Source organism: Sceloporus occidentalis, unplaced genomic scaffold (genome assembly GCF_023333645.1).
Source record: "Sceloporus occidentalis isolate IW3139 unplaced genomic scaffold, rSceOcc1.0.p SCAF_22, whole genome shotgun sequence".
Lineage (NCBI taxonomy): Eukaryota > Metazoa > Chordata > Lepidosauria > Squamata > Phrynosomatidae > Sceloporus > Sceloporus occidentalis.
The window spans coordinates 13814588-13832888 of NW_028317002.1; the positions used below are offsets into that span (position 1 = coordinate 13814588).

At 38.5% G+C, this 18301-nt stretch overlaps 1 protein-coding gene across 1 annotated transcript in view; it reads right to left on the reverse strand.

Annotated features, from left to right (window-relative positions):
- Nucleotides 1–18301, reverse strand: part of LOC149301090 (CUB and sushi domain-containing protein 2-like) — a 364690-nt gene that overhangs the window by 203858 nt on the left and 142531 nt on the right. The window lies entirely within an intron of this gene.

The following is an 18301-nucleotide window of genomic DNA, read 5'->3' on the forward strand; positions in this document are numbered from 1 at the left end:
AAATGCATAGCTATCATTGCTCTCACAAGTCCTCTGCATTTGAAAGCTTCTGATCACTACTGGCAGCTGTGAGTTCCAACAATCACACACTATATTGTTGCACTCAGAGATAGCCCAACGCAAGGAAATCACGTTTGATCCACAACAGATACTGCTACTTAGTGGAATGGGTGAGATCACTCCATTTAAAGCAATTCTTCACACATTTTTGACTATATGTTGAATTACAAATTACATATACTAAAGGAGGCAATATAGAATATTAATTTGGTCTGAACTTTTGCTATTTAAAGATTTTTTGGACTAATGCTATTACTGAGTCGTTTGAAGATATATGCATAATTATGGAGGGTTTTGATTCACTTGATGATTACAATTAATGATTTTTTTTTTGCAAACCACACAACTATTATAATGAGATGACTTTTCTGATTTTCTGGACTATTATAATTAATGAATTTCTGTAAATTATACAACACGTATAATGAAATTATTATTTTGATTCTCTGGACTATCAATGAATTTGCTTGATGATTTATTTTCTCAGAGGATATACAAATCCCAAACTTTAAAGAGAAGATACATTTTTACCTTTCTTAAAGAAGAAGCCACAGAATAAAGAGAAATATTCTAAAAATACAAATATTATACAAATGGAAACTATCAAATAAGGTATATTTTTTTCCCTTTTTTGGGAACCCATGTTTTAAGTTTTCTTTTTTTTCTCTTTTTTTGCCATAAATTCATTTTTACTGATTTATATATAAAAAAAGAATGTATTGGGTGCGTTCTTCATGTATTTATTCAAATAATATTTTTGATACTTCAATAAATTAATAAAATAAGACTACTTACATGATGTGCAGTGCTGCTTCTATTTGTTGTTCTACATATAGTTACTTAGGTACCTTTTATTTAACACAACACAGGAGGGCCTCCTTGGTCTGTATTTGCTGGCCCAAAAAAAGAACTTACCTGTTGTGCTTTGGGGCCTCTACTCTTCTTTGACCCAAACATGTCCCTCAAGTCTAAAGATCTATAATAAAATCAATTGAATCGCTCATTATCTCGCAATTATACACTATTTTACCTGTGGACCCTTTTTAACATATTTCTTAAGCCAAATTCTACAGATGAATGCACTGAATAATGAAGAGCGGAAGAGAGTTGGTTCATTAATCATAAATCACACACTTCAAGTCCTCCAAAGGTTTCTCACCACCCAGATCTGTTAAGCTAAACTTGTCCATTGAAGACTTCCACTGAGATCCTAAGGTGCTGGGCTGGAAGCAAAATTAGGTCAATAAGATGCATAACAGATTATAAAGTTAAATACCATTCTTAGGTCACTGAGCTGTCTTATCTATTAACTGTCTGCTCATGGGAACTAAAATCTCTAGGCTCCCATTCCATAAAAATGTATTTCACATGTAGGAATAATTTAACACATCGATGTACGACTACATATGCCTCCTTTCCCACTACTAGCTCCTTGCAGAAGAAATGTTCTACTTGTCTAAGGCTGTTTTAGACCTAGATCTGCAGTATTATTAACCAACTTTTGCTTTTTTTTTTTTCTAGTTAGCACTATTGGTCTTGTATAATCTGGCTAGATTCCGGATTTTTTTTTGGTTTCACATCCTTAAGGATTGCTGTATTTTGGGAATAACTGGAATATTGTTTGATTGTTCTTTGCTGTGAAACCATTAAAGCCATAGTTAAGAATTATGTAAAAATCCAGATGTATATTGCAGTAACCCCCAAAGACATGAATACATGAAGTTGTACTTCCCAAGTTGTTATCACAAAGTGAAATCAGTCCTTCCAGAGGAAAATGGTCGGTGCATGCTGGGACACACAGAGGAGGCATGCATTTAATTTTCAATATCTTCATATATAGAACTTATATTACGGTATATTTAAATGACAGTTTCAAAGATACCTATTTTTTTTTATCTACTGATTAATGTCAAGTAGTTGCTTGGCGTCCCCAAGCTCTATTAGGGACCATAATAAGAACGTGACTGAAAGGATCTGGGAAAACCGAAACAGTTTCTTTCAGTAGGATAGCAAAAAAAAAAACCCTCAGAAGGATTAACTGGATATTTATGAAAATCTAACTTAAATCCTATTACAAAATGAGCTTGTAACCCATTGAAACTGTAGGATGACAAACCTAATCAGCTTTGGCTGGCGGCACTGGAGAAAAAAAGAGGAAGAGGAAAGGCAGATCAGATACACAGATGTTCCATATCTTGGTATCTGAAAAAGCAAAGTGTGTATGAATTGTGGAGATTACGGTCGATGTTTTATGGATGAGAGCTCACTCAGAGAATTAAAACACATTTTCCTCTGAATGCTTAATTTTAAAGAAGCTTATAAGGCACAGCCCATAGAGGTATGATTGAAAGGGTTCATAAAATAAATAGACAAACATTCATTATATGTATTATGTATTTTTATTATATATATTATGTATTTTTATTTTGAGAGTTTATGCAGTTCTTAAAAAGTATACCAAGTTTAATCATTAGAGAAGGGCAGTATGCATGCAACAAGAATACCTCCCAACAAAACGCAAAAGAGGGAAATTTTTTAGGACGTGTGGTTAGGGATTTAGCTAGTTTACTGTGACCTTTTTATAAGATGTTGCGATCTATTGCTTAATTTTAATGTAAGGCATTTAGAAAGATAATTTTATTGATATCATACTATAAAGTCCATAGGTTTGAGCATATAAAGAATACAGCTCTACTTATATAGTGACTTGGAGCTGCGGTTCACATCACAGCATCTTCAATTCACAGGTTGGACACTAACATATCTCGTCTTCCCATAGCTGGTAATCTGTTTAACCAAGTTCATACCATAAAGCTTTTATGAATGTACTGGGCTCTTCCTAAGTAACAACAAAGAGCATCTGTTAGCGTAACTGCGGATGTGTCAGATATCCTAGATGCGTGTCCAAATCTCCTAACGGGGTCTGCTGCAAGACTTTCTTCTCTTAGCAACTGTCCGTGCCTACAGAAGGAGAGAGGCAGAGAGGCGTGACAATTATTGTTGCACTGCCAACATCTCATGGCCATATGTTATATCGCTAGCTGAGTGCCTGCCCCATATTCATGCGTAAAAGATTAATGCTTGGTCTACATTTTTGCTTAGAATCTTGGCAAGTTGGGTGCTTCATCACAACTCCCAACGGTCATGTCGGAAATCTTGCGTAATTACTTCTGTGTGCATGAGATCATTGAGGCAATGCCGTGGGATTAACTTGCTAAGAACTGTGATCTTTAGGGTCCAAAATAAATATTTTGGATAATTGTGTGTGTACCCATACACATATATCACATTTAACAAATACGAAACTCTGCATTTCTTCTTGAGCTGGTTATACACGGCCACATGCTACGTTTTTATGCTGGAGATTGGGTAAGTGTGTAGCGCTGTTGGCCAGTCTGGGCCTTCAGACACTTCACAATTGATGGTCTTTTAATATTTGTTAAGTACATAGGTCAGATTTCAATGGGAGCTTGTTTTTAGCATGTTTGAATGGGCAGGCATTTCTGTTTGTTTCTGGGCATTAGTGAAGAATGGTCACCTGATAAGTGAATCATCACACATTTACTTTCTTAGTTTCTGCTGCTCAGTTCCTGGCTACTATTTATTGCGGCAGAATCCCTATTACTAACAAAAAAAAGAGATACTAAAACAGATGCAAGGAGTCGACATCAAACCGGAATTCTGATTGGGTAAATTGTGTTCAGGAGAAGACTATAATTCAAATATGAAAATGCGTAGATGAGAAAAGTTTTAAAGGTAGCTTTAAAATTAAAATACTCAGGGCCAGTAATATTAGCCTATATTCTATATTCATAAACTTGCGATGGGTAGAGCTAGCTGTGGACAAGGGGGGCTAGAAATAGATAAATTGTTTGGGATGAATAAGGTGGGGACCCGTCATGGCCAAACACAGCTCCCCTGTTTCAGATAAAGAGCAGAGTCACCTGGAGACCAGAGACTCTGGGTCAAACTTGTAGACTTCCCACATATAGTAAAGACTTCAGGAGGCTCAGGTTGAAATCTTAAGAGTACCTAGATTTAAACACAACATTTGAAAGTGTTGTGGAACTTCAGATGAAGTGTCAATAATCTTGTTAAAAATATTTTTTATTGTTATAACTATGACCTGTTCTGCTGTCACATTCTTCTAGTAAGATGCATGCTATCAATCTAATATAGGCCTTAAACATCCAATGTTTCTCGCATTCCTTGTAATTCAGGTTTACTGTAACAAAAATATGTCATGAAAGAGCTAGAGTTTCCAAGGTGTCTACAGTTTGGCGTGACACTCGGTTAATGCCACACAGCAAGCATCCTGCATAAATAAAGATGAATAACTGCGGATGGATTTGTGAAGCTCTTTCACATAAGTGTCTAATATACAAATTAAATTTTGCCCCTTCTCTGTGAATTTATGCTGAGCAGTTAGTGACGCTACATTTAGAAGTGTGTCTCATTCCGTCTGGAAGGAGACCAGAGTTTAATTATGTAGAAAATGGTGGGTATAATTTGCCTGTTTATGAACTCAACTGGTTTACGATGATTCATTTATCAATAATTAAGTGAGATATTAATAATTAAGACTTTAAGATAAACAGGGTGTTAATTTTTTTGCCATGTCACACAGTGAAGACATAGAAACCATTTAACAAAACAGAAGAAACAGCTTTATTAACGTCCACATAATTAACTTGTGACCCCTGCCCTCTGTGTTTTGTATGAAGGCATCAGTGTGCATTTATCATAGTGCAACTCTGCATGTGCCTGGAAAGCAAAGAGAGAGATAATGTGACAGAAACAACACAAAAATAAAACATAAAAGTCTTAAAATGCAATTTCTTTATAGCTCCCTTAGTTCTTGCTGTGCATCTATCCAGTTACTTACAGAGGATCATGGGACTGAGCTAACAGCTGTTTACCCCTCAGTGGCAAATGTGTCTGAAATGTAATGCCTAGGTATGAAAATGTGTCCGTTTCTACAAAACCCTACAGCTACAGCTCTATCTTACATTGGACATAAAGGGAAGCTGCCCCAGGCACCACAAGTTGAGGGGTGTGCATGAGGTTCCCATTGGTAATACACCTGTTTCTGCTTCCAGGAGCAGATGTGACATCAGAAGAGGACAATACCCCCAATTATGCCCTAGGCTCCAAGAGCCCCAGTCTTATGCCCCTGACACCCCATAAAGAAGAATGCATATTAAAGTACTCTGTGACTACAAGAGTAGCGCTGGTTTTCAGTGAGGTCATGTTGGTGGGCTACCCAACAAGGATTCCACTTTCACATGGGCTTCTTTCTCTAGAAGACAGCTCTTCTTCTCATGTGTCCTCATCAACACACATCTGACCAGTGAGCAGGCAGGGAGCCTACCCAATTTGTGAGAGCCACAAATCAGTCGCCTGCATTGTAAGTGAGCAATTATTCATGCACTCATTTATTTTACCATGCTTGATCAGGACTTTTCCAAAGATGAATTTTCCATTTCCATATTTTTTTCTTTTAAGTGTCTTAGTTTTGCACACTACTCAGTATAACACAGTAAGCCTCACTCGGCCCCAGTACCTGAAAACAATTTCAGTTTCATATTGTAATACAGAACACTAGATCAGGTATACTTACTAAAACAAAATGGATTCTTAGAAAAGCAATGATTAATATAACATTCTTGATATCTCCGCTATGAATAGTATAATAAGCCTTAACCAATCGACAGAAAATTACTTTGTTAAAAACCCTTTGTGATTTATATCTCAGTTATTTTGAGGAAATTATTTTGAAATATTATTATGGCAAGTCATACATTTTATCTTCAGGCTACATTTACTGTGATTGTGGTTTAAAATTGGAGGATAATAGGGTACAAATAGTAGACAGCAGTGGATAGCAGCACTTTGATGTTGGTTCCTTTACAGCCTATGGAAGCCATGGGAATAAGCATGTGTTGGCACCATTATGGCTGCCAGATATAATTTGGAAATAACCACAGACATTGTGGTCTTCAGTTAGGAATATTCTTGATATGTACATATGTGTTCTATATACTGGTAAATTATGTAAAACTAAAGCTGTATATTTATAATACAGTTTTAAAACCAGCTACAAAAGAAAACCAGATCATATTTGGGAAACAACTGCAATTTTGTTTATTTTACTTATTTTTTTAAGTTATATGCAACAAAAGATTCTAGGGGGTTACAGACAAAAGATCTGAATTCCACACCTTCCTTTAAGATGTTCAAATTGGGAGACCCATGTTGGGGTATGTGTGGCAAGAGGCAGGAAAGTTGGAGCGGGGGGAGGCATGGCCAAAATTATGAGCAATAGCACAGACCTCAATTGATTTTCACTGTCCTAGGCTGGTCAGGGCAGATCAGAGGACAACGAGACAGTTCCTAGAAACCTGGACTGTCCTGTAAAACCTGGGACTGTTGGAAGTTAGGCTTATTTCTGCTGTCATCCAAATTAAAAAGTCAGCTAAAAGCAACGTATTTATCTATCAATTAATTTATCTATCAAGAAAACACATGTAAGGATTCCTGGAAGTAAATATCTTGCAGCTGAAATAAACAAAAGGTGAAGGTCTACCAATCACATGCTATTTCACTTGCATAATAAAGCTATTATAATAGGCAAACGAAAATCTATTGCTGGAAAAACACATAATTAATTTGCAACTGTCTTTCTGCTGTTAGCAAATAATACTTTTTACTGTTTGGATTACACACGCTCACTGCACTATACACCTCCGCATACATACACATACTTTATATCCCAGTGGCTCACCCATGACACCATATGCTGACACGCACAGACTCACGCTAACACCATACTCTCACACAAACTATCACCATATGCTAACACCATGCCCTCGCACAAACACATACTCATACACACTTACTTCTCTGCCCCTGCCCCCATGCACAGTGCAGTTTGCTTGCTTTCCCTCCCCCTTACCTAGCTCGGAGAGCTCTCTCTTCACCTGTGCAAGCTGCCACTAGTACGATGGAGTCATGTTACATGACCACACTGGGCGCCTGTTAGCGGGGTTCCTGAGTGCCGTGCATCTGTGTTTGCGTGCTCAATAGTGATAGCAGCCCTCATGGCACACTGGCACCTGATACACTGGCACCTGGTACACAACTGATTTCTGAGAATTATGTTTCTAATGCTGGCTTTAAATATATAAAAAAAAATTCAGCGGAGTAGATAGATATTCGGTTTTATTACACTTAGCACCACAGTCCTCACTTGCACTTTAGAAAAACAAACCCCACCGGTCTTGGGTCATTCATGTAGTGATTCTTCACAAGTTAGAGAAGGGATGCATCCCTGTTTTGTGGCACATAAAATACTAATATTGATCTTAGGCTGTGGTTTAACATTAACTGCAATAAGATTTATTTCTATGCTCAATTTGGATAGATGGTGGTACACTCTGTTCATATTTCCCCCTTGAAATCGATACAAGAAATATGATGTAGTGTGAGCTTCATTTTACTATAATAAATGCTTACTGAATTTAGAAAGTCATTGTCTAACCATTTCCAATCCGCTCTGTGTTATATTACCTACATCCCTTGTCTTTGTGTACTATAATGTTATCAGAATACAGACCATCTAATGGCTTGTTTTCAAGTGTTTAATATAATGGTTATTATACTAATTACCTAAGGTTGCTACACCCTCATTAAAATAGCACAAACAATTATTCTTGTCCATGCTTGAAAAGTGGTCTAATGGCAATAGCAATGTAATTTAATATTCCAGCTGACTGCATGATTCCATTGGTGGCTTAGGTGATAAGATGTTTCAAACTTCCTACCAAAATCATCACTGAGACATGACCACCAGGGTCTTTTCAGTCAGTACAGCTGTCTATATAAACATCCAAATTGGAAGATTGCTCATTTTTATATAACCCCCATAGAGTGAAAAAGTTGAGTTTGGGCGTTGTCTTGGAAACAAAAACCTGTCTTGTGTTGAGTATTGACTTATTTGAACGAATGAGACGTTCTAGAAAGTGTATTGGGTAACAGCAAACCTCTAAGCTACAGAGGACCTTTTTGGCCATGCCTGACTGATATTCCACCAGGTCATGATGCCAAAGTCTGTCCATAATACAGAGGCTACAGACTGCATGCACACCCACTTCACCGGGCCCCTAAAGAACTTCTTAGGTTGCTTCTCTTTGGGCAAATAGAATTATGTAAATTCAGTACGTTATATAGATTAGTGCAAATGTCACAACAAAGGTGTTACTATATTAGTATTTATATGTCCTTCTAAAGCTATACAGTACATTTTTTTTTATTGTATTATGTATACTTTGAATAAAAGTTATATTTTTTTATCCAGTATCCAATATTATCTCAATAGCTGAGGTAACATATACAGCTTTGTATACATTTTTTAAATGTGATTAATAATACATTACCATAAATCTGGAGCATACCCACACATTAAAAGGTAGCAATGAAATTGCATTCAGACAATGCAAACGAATTTCTCCCCCGTTATCTCTTCATGTCCTTGTGTCCTCCCTATTCACTCCTGCATTTTGCTTTAATCTCCTACCCATGTCTTCTTCTCTCACCTCCTTCCACTCTATCTGATTAAAATATCCTGCACACATGAATGGCATTAGAATGACATTAAGATTGAAAGCCGCTCGGCAGTATTTGTACCCATTAGTGTGGACTGCTCACTACTGGTAGCGTACCTCCCTCCAATCTGTTTGCACCCTGATGAATATTTTGAATGTAAGTACAGACAGAGCCCTGGAAGGTGCCTGGAAGAAGTAGCTATTAGTCAATGATTTGTTGGCGAGATAAAATATGGAATTTTGGAGTTTACCAAATGAGTCTACAGGGTAAAAAGTGCTTATAATAATTACAGGACGCCGCTTATAATTATTGTTCCATAATGGTTATTTTGTCCCAAAATATCAAATTGTAACATGTACCCTGGGGCACTTTTCATGAAAAATACTCCTCAATTGGGTTATTTACTTGAGAAAGACGTTTTTGTTGTTTTTTTTTTAATGAAGACTGTAGCTAGCCTCGCTGTAATAAATCAAATGTATTTATGTTTTATAAAGTCTCTATAAATTAAAATACAGCCTTTGTTCTAAAATAAAACGTAGGTGCAGAGTGGAGCTCTGCAAAGTGAAGCCTATACCCAAGGTGACCTGTTACTCTTTCTTCTGAAGAAACTCGCAGAACGCGGAGAGCAAAATGTCGTGAATCAATAAAGCAAACAGATAGAATCTTGAAACAGATAAAGGGCAGCTGTTCTCTCTTCTGTAAGAATGAAACATTTTGCCTCTTTTTTATTTATTTTTTGCTATCCTGTCGATTTATGTGAATTCCTCTAGGGGTTCCTGACACCCGGGACAGTTGTGTAAAAGTTTTATTTGTAATCTAATTTGGAGCAGGCCTGTGTGCGCACCATATCGTCCAGGGATAATGGCTCTTCTCTTGTTATCGCTCACAAAGCATATTTCAATTTGGTTTTTGGCAGGCCTTGCACTTGAGGAATGGAGCTATTAGTTTGGAAAATCCAATCTAAAAGTTAAAGGAACTGTGATAGCAGTTTGACAAGAATGTATCTGTCATATACCCCCAAGACATGACTTCTTACAATAATTTCTTATAATTATTGTTCTGTAATGTAGTGCTACATGCACAGTTATAGAGCGGCAGCAATGGAAAAAAAAATACTTTGTGACAATACCGATGCAGGAAAAAAATAGAGCTTATTCAATAAAATTGTCACATAGCAAGTGAATTGTAGTACGTCAAAACATTTCATCTAAAGCAGGTCTGCCACTTTTCCCAAACCCTACATTATACAAATTTGCGCACTGAATAAAGTACTGAATTAAGGGATGCATGAGCCTGAAGCTGAACATTTTGATAGCACATGAGACAAAGGAGGCAGGGGGGGGCGGGTATTTAAAAAAAAAGACGAGCAGGCGCTTTGTACATAAATATGCGGCAGTATAAATAGGAGGAGTACAATGAGTTAACTCGCTAAATGTATATAATGGTATTTACAGATTAATATTATATATACCGTATTTGCTCGATTATAAGACAAGCTTTTTTTCAGAGCAAATGCTCTGAAAAATACCCCTCGTCTTCTAATCGGGGTCATCTTCTAATCAGACCTCAAATAGAGGTCTGATTATGAGACTAAGATCCAGATCCCCCGCACCGCTGCAGGGGACCTGGATCCTCCTGTCTCCCCCCCCCCCATTTAACACCCCCCCACACACACTTACCGGTGCTTCCTGCTGTATTGCCGGGGCAGCGGGTTGACGTCTACGCGATCCGCATAGACAACGTCCGCTGCAGCCGGAAGGAGGTGTGGCTAGCAGCGGGGGTTGTCTGCGTCCGTCGCGGATACCTTCCCCGACTGTCAGAGATCAGAGTTCCCCGCACCGGTGCGGGGAACTCTGATCTCTGACAGCCGGGGAAGGTATGCGCGACGGACGCAGAGAAACCCCCGCTGCCAACTCCACCTCCTTCCGGCTGCAGCGGAAGGAGACATCAACCCGCTGCCCCGGCAATACAGCAGGAAATTGGAAGCACCGGTAAGTGTGTGTGTGTGCGCGTGTGTGTGTTAAATGGGGGCATAGGGCATTTCTGGAATGCCTTATACCCCTATATGCCCCTCTGGCACTTAGGGGGTTAAAAGGCATATTATGGGGCAGAGTGGCATATAGGGAGGTATAAGGCATTTCAGGAGGCAGAGTGGCGTTAAGGGGGCATTTAATAGAGCACTCTGCCTCCTGAAATGCCTTATACCTCCCTATATGCCACTCTGCCCCATAATATGCCTTTTAACCCCCTAAATGCCAGAGTGGCATATAGGGATATAAGGCATTTCTGGAGGCAGAGTGCTCTATACAATGCCTTTTAACTCCTTAATGCCACTCTGCCTCCTGGAATGCCTTATACCTCTCTATATGCCACTCTGCCCCATAATATGCATTTTAACCCCCTAAATGCCAGAATGGGATATAGGGGTATAAGGCATTTCTGGAGGCAGAGTGGCACATAGGGGGTCAAAAGGCATACCATGGGGCACAGTGCCATATTGGTGTGGCAAGCCTGGGGGCAGATCTCGGTAACTGGGGGACAGGTTGGAAAATACAAGAAAATAAAAACAAAAAAAATATTTTTCTCAATCATAGCTTTTATTAAAAAAAATAGTTTACATGAATTAACATTTACTGGTAAAACTTTTTTCCTTTAGGGTCGTCTTATATTCAGGCTTTTTCTTTTTTTTTCCTAAGTTGATATTCAGATTTTGGGGGGTCGTCTTATAATCGAGCAAATACGGTGTATATATATATATATATATATATATATATATATATATATATATATATATACAGTATATTCACTTATCATGGATATTACTTATATACACACACACAGTGTCAAAAATAGCTCTGTAATCAGTGGACTTTCATGTAAGCTCTGCGTACAAGGGACAAATTGAGTTTAATTGCTTACTCACACTTGGATAGTAGGCAGGATAGTTTGCTGTCACTTTCTAGAGACATCTAATGTAACAGTTTGACCTTAAAATGTATATATACAGTGCACCAGAAAAATCAACAAAGGGTTATACTTACCCATACTCTGGAGCAGCGGGTTGTTGGGTGAGCCTTGATGCACGCGCTTGAGCACACATTCACATACATAGCATTCTGCTACTGCGGAGAGGACTCTGGCAGCCTGTATGTACTCTTTAGGCTATATGAGGATTTTTTTATATCTATGCAATTTGCAACTTCACAAAGTGAAACTGTCTCCTCTTCCTAACACTGTGGTTTGGCTTTTTTTTTCCTTAAGAACAATCATCCATATTTATGCAGCCACCTTAAACCCATTCTGTTTGGTTGCATTGGCGTACTAGCCTGCTCATAACATAATGTATTCTCTGTGTGAACAAATTTAAATGACAAACACTGTAACTTGTAACCATTCGTTCTACAAATATTTTAAGACTTTTAACCATAATGGGGAAGAAAAATATCAAATCACTTATTTCCCCAAAGCATCAAATCCAGAGGACCAAAAATTTTGTAAATGATTTTATGTGGACACTGTTAACATGTTAACCTTTTTTCCTTTGTTTTTTAAACAAGCTTTTGTTTCAAACTTCTCTTGACAGCGAACGAGCCTGCACAGGAAGCACTTCATCAAACAAAAGAAATTAATTACAATTAAGAACATGAGTGCACCTGATATAATTCTCTAGCTTGAGAGAAATTGTTTATACAGTAAGTGCTCAAAGGTAACAAAACACATCTGTCTCTTCTCATTTGTTGAAAGAAGGATTTATGGAACTGCACAATGTTCCATTGTGGAAAAAAAGGTAAGAAAACATTTAAATTTAGAAGAAATCTGTTTATCAGGTACGAATGATTCAGAGGACTAAATATATGAATAACGTACTCAACCTACTCAATGTTTCAAAAGAAAACATATGCTAGAATAATTGAACACGTATAGCAAGTTTTGTTATTAATTATAGATCGGCTTGTGTAATATGGCAATTAATGAATTTATGTGTGGGGAGGTAAACTAGAGAAATGAAATCATTTTTGCCACACGGTAATAAATCTCCCGTAAAGGTGAAGACATGTATTTCTCTATTGTAAATGTTCTCAAAATTGTGATGCATTTGAGCATTTTCCCCAAATATTAAAAGAGAAAGCATAAAGCTAAACAAAAAATGTTTATATAATTGACAGCATATTTTAGTGAATACACCTGTTCCTCTATACATTATCTTTTGTTCTTTTTGCTTCTTGTACACTTTATTCATTTCTATCACACTAACGCTGTGTCTCTCAAAAAAGTGAGCTCAGTTGGGGTTATGTATGAAATTTGAAAAGTGGCTTTATTTTGATGGCAACCAATGAAATGATCCTGTTACTGTTTTCATTTTATCTTGTTAATCATCTGTGCATTTGTTGTCGGCATACCTGGGAATTCCCCACCTGGAACTCTTGCACTTCTGGGGAAGTTGCTTAATGTGGAGCTGGAGGAGACGCTAATCACACGTGGAGGTGAATATAGCCCAGCTACAGGGATGGCCATATAGCTGGTATTAGGAGAGAAAGTGGGTGGGGGAAGGGGCATGGGAAAAGGTTCCCAGGTGTGCCTGTCAGTTTACAGCTGTCAAGTGTTCAAAATTGTATTTTCCATTGTGATGTCATCAAAATGCACTTACCGAAATTTCCCCCTTTATTGCACTTATCATGTATAGTCATCTCTTTACTCAAGCCTACTGGACATGTTAATTAAAGAATATAGTGTAAAGGAAACTTACTGCTAAAAACGTATTAACGTTCTAAGGATGTCTGGTATGCTTAAAAAAGAGATATAAAAAAAGTTTTTTTGTTAATTACATCAATGATTTTATTCCTCAGCCTGGGGACCATCAGCAGAAATTTTAATTGGAAGAATTCTACAATAGTTAGATTCCCTTGTAAATTGTAACCTCTTGGTGACCATCCATACTAGAAACACATTGTTCTACACAGTTGCTTCTATTCAACAAACTGTGAGTGAGTTGGCAGCAAACTCACACAAGCAAAAAAGCAGCTGAAGCCTGCGAGTTACAAACTGTAACTTAGTGCCAAGGGTATGAAAAGTGATTTTTACTATGTAGTAGGTAGGGGTTTTTTTTAACCTGCTTCCATCCCACAGGACAGGAGGGAGGGGTCACAGGTTGGGTCTGTGGGAGGATCAAGGGTATATACGTTTTGGAAGTTTCAGATGAGGACATGCAAGTTCTAATTGAATTTTCATGCCCAGGTCTGACACTGGCAAATTTTAACTGAACATAACTGCTCTTTTAACCCCTTTAGGACAATGTGCGGTCCCTAAACCCATTGAAAATAATGCATTTTGAGCCCGTACATGTACGGGCTTTGTCATTAAGGGGTTAATGAAAGTATCTTAAGCCCCTCAGTCTCTCTAATTTACAAAGGCAACAGTGAGGCAAAAACACTTATCCAGTGATGCCAGCAGCAAAAAAGTGGGGTATTCAGTAAAGACTAAATTGAAACTCCTAACCTAATATTATGACCAGAACCAATTCATTCCTGCTAGGAAGGATTGACAAATTCATTAATATCTCAGCAGCAGGTTATTGGATTAAAATCTATAAGGAACTGTAAGGTTGCAACAGTAGAAATCTTTTACTCCCTGTACCAATGTGTTAATATCATTGTCAATTTTCCATATTAACAATTATAATATTAAAGTTAATTTTCATTTTCCCTACTTTACTAGTACTGACAAATCTGCGGGCACTCTGCAAATAAATGTAGTGTGCAATACAATATAAAAGTAATGTCTCACACATGTAATGTGCAAAACAATATAAAAGTAATGTCTGTGCAGTATGTTTTCTTAAAGTGCACTTCTTAAAGTGTTACATCCTGTTCTCTACGGTTATTGGATTGTTACGGCAGTAATATGTTAAAGAAGTCCACTTTTTCAAAAGAACCAAAATGAATTAATTCAAAAATATGATTAAAGGGCACTGGATGAGTGATAGGTTTCTTTCCAAATCCAATACTTATAAGAATTAATAAATCTAAGAGTCAAGAGAATGACAGCAGCATTCAGTGTGCTGGCCTTTAAATGCAAGATTGACACATGAAAGTGTATTTCACCTTCTTCATATCCATACCTATATGATTTATTCCCTCCCAGACTTAGAATAACATGTGCCCTGGGGAGCAGGACCTATATATAGCAAATTTATAGCTGTCTTCGTTGAAGAAGCTACTCAACCAATTTTTATGAAAATGCACATTTCCCAATGCAATAGTTGGATTCTGCAGATCTTAGAAAGTATGCATACTATTTATAATTCATACCATGGCACAATGACAAGACCTGCCTAAGGGCATACAATTATCAACAGCCATACCTTCTAAATATTAGCTTTATGTATGTGCAGAAACCCACTGAGAAGGAGGGAAATATCCCTATAGGATGGTATATTAATTCTTCCAATTGATACAAAGGAAATTTTGCTTTTGTTTTTAACCTTTCTTCAGTAAGAATACATGAAAGTGTTGTCAAGGGAGAAAAACCTTGAATTAGGAGTTTTTAAAAAAAACAATGCAGTGGGAGAACAGCCTCGAGTTTCACAAAGTAAGCAGAACATTAGCAGTTTGAGTGTTAGCTGCCCCATTAAGTTAGAAAAATCTTTAGAAAGAATGTATACTACAATTCCCATCATGTTCAATCAGCCAAATATTAGCTAGATGTATTAGTTGTGGAGTGTATAATCAGACAACAAAGTTTTCTTAAAATACTATTACGCTACCATCTTGTTTAATAAATTATATTTAAAAAATAATTTCACATAAACAGACAGATATATAATTATATAGTTGCTTAAAGTGACAACAAAGAGTGCATGATAAAGTTCTTTGTAAGTTAAAAAAAATAATAATAACTGGCACCTTCTGGCCCCGGGGTCAGGTACAGCCAAGTGGCTTTGCCCCTCTTGTATCTAACATAAGCACTGGCAGACATATTTCCGGACCCCCTCACATTTACACAAACACGGGTCTGTCTTTAGCTGAGCCGTCATTCCTGGGGGCCCATAGCAGCTGCCACTTGAGCCAGCAACAACAATGGTTGCAGGGGTCGCAACTACAACCACTTCCTTACAGCCCCACAGCTTACCTCGGTGTTCACTACGTCATGTTACATTACGTGACCCTGCTGCTTTTCTGCAGTTGAGGTTAGGGGGTGCAGGAGTATGAATGAGTATGTGTGAATGTGTTTTGTGAATAAGTATGTGTGAATGAGTATGTATTTATTTATGTATGTGTGTGTTTGTATAGTTGTGCTGTTTGAAGGCAAAGATTGCACAGGGAGCCTGTTTGGGTCAAAAGATGGCACAGGAAGGCTGTTTTGGGCAAATATGGCACAGGGAGGCTGCAAAAATGGCACAGATATGATGGTTGGGTACAAAGATTGCACAGACATGGTGTTTGGGGACATGTATGGCAGAGACATGCTGTTTGGGGAGAAACATAGCAAGTTCTATACGTCAAATTTGGATGCTTTTTTTGAGGGGTTTTAAAGTAGAGGGCGTGATTGCACGCTAGATAGTGCGGGGGGTGGGGAGTCCATGCAAATGTTTGCCCAGGGTTAAATCAATATTAAAGGCAGCCTTGCAGAAAGATATACCTGCATGCTAACACATCTTTACACTAACACACACTTACACATACTCACACACTAAATATGTCTGCCAGTACTCACCTACTGCCTCTCTAACTCCTTAACCCTCTCATTCACTTCCACCCTCTTTTACTTACAACTTTGCCCCTTGCTCAAATCCTTTTTTATAGCTGCTCTCACACACTGTGTGAGCAGCCTCAGTTTTACGATATGATTACATATCATCATGTTACGTGATCCCACAAAGCTCCTGTCTCAGTAAGTGGGCCTGCCAGACCGGCCCTGTTTGAATCAGTGGTGAGAAAGTGCTCCCATTAAAAAGTCCATGTGCATGGGGGGGGGCGTCTCTATCCTACAAGCTGCAAAGTTGATGAGTAAAAAAGCTAGCAAATTGTAATTGAGTTGAAATATTGTATTTACTTTTAATATTTTAATCAATATTGTTTCAAGTTGTGGGTGAAGTTCAAGTAGAATTGACATCAAACATGAAACCAACTGTACTTTGCATATTTCCTTGACTTAACTTGACTGCACTCAAGCACCTCATTAACAATGAGGTAGGCGAGTGAAGTTAAGTGGGGTTAAGTTATGTCAGTCAACCTCTTCAGCTTGACTTTTAATAAATTGACCTGTGCGTTTCAAAACTCTGCTGCCTTGCATACTGTCTTGTGTTGCATTTGTTTTCTTTGCAAGCAAGAGATAAAACTTAAGTATATTTTATTGATAGCAACAAAATACCTAGTGGATAATCCCCCAGAATAATTTTCCTACCTTTGATTAAAAAACTATCCCCCCCAGGGCCGGCCCTACAATGGAGCCGACTGGGGCAATTGCCCCAGGCGGCACTTCAGAAGGGGCGGCACTTTGCCGCCCCAAGCGGTTTTTTTTTTGAAGCGGAGGAGAGAGAGAGAGGCACCGAGTGGTTTTCGCTTACCCGCTCCGCGCCCCTCTCTCTCTCCTCTGCGGCGCGTTTCCCTGTTCGGTCTCGGTGCCGGCTTGTAATGCAGAGCGCCGGAAGTGACGTGAATTTCCGGCGCTCAGCATTACAAGCCGGCACCGTGGCAGCACAGGGAGACTCGCCGCAGGACTGTTTAGGGGTAAGTACCGGTGGGGGGGGTAGATAATGCCGCCGCCCCCCCCCGGCGTCGGCGGGGGGCGGCATTTTAAACTTCGCCCCAGGCGGCGTTAAGTCTTCGGCCGGCCCTGATCCCCCCTAACATTATTATTGTATTAACCCCTACCAAACGCATGGTGTAGGGTAAAAGACTGAACTTGTTGACCCCCCTTAGACCCATAGACATATGTTCTGAAAGCCAAGAAACTAATAGTGAAATCATAGAGTGATTCTGATGACTTCCTCCATACATTTGTAAGGGGAGGAAAATGAAAGGGGACGCAGATTGCATTACAGCAGGGGCGTCCAACCTGCGGCCCTCCAGCTGCTGCAGGACTACATCTCCCATCCTCCTCAGCCAACCCCTTAGCTGAAAGAGCATTATGGGAGATGTAGTCCTGCAGCAGCTGGAGGGCCGCAGGTTGGATGCCCCTGCATTAGAATGTGTCTGATGACTTGAGTGTCCTTTTAAGTTTAGTTTACTCTAAACTCATGTTAACTGATTTTATTGGAACTTGCCTTGTTATACAGTAAACATAAAAGGGACACCTTCCATTCAATTTTATATACTGTATATTGTTTTCTTTTCACGGTCCATTTCCAGTTCTGTAATGGTTTTTTTTGGGTTTTTTTTTACTGGCGGTTAAAATAATCTAGTTAGGTTAGATATAACCACAGGGCAACAGTAAGGTAAATAACATTTTAGTATTTTATCATGTCATTATTTTTGCACTGCAACATCATGGCTTTTGCTAGAACAACTTGACATGTTGTACCATTGTTGCACAACCGTACTACAACAGGGATTTCATATAAGGCTGTTTAAAGGAATGGTGATACACTCCAATTCACTTCCTAAAAATGTTAGCCCAGGTACCACTGCTTACTGCA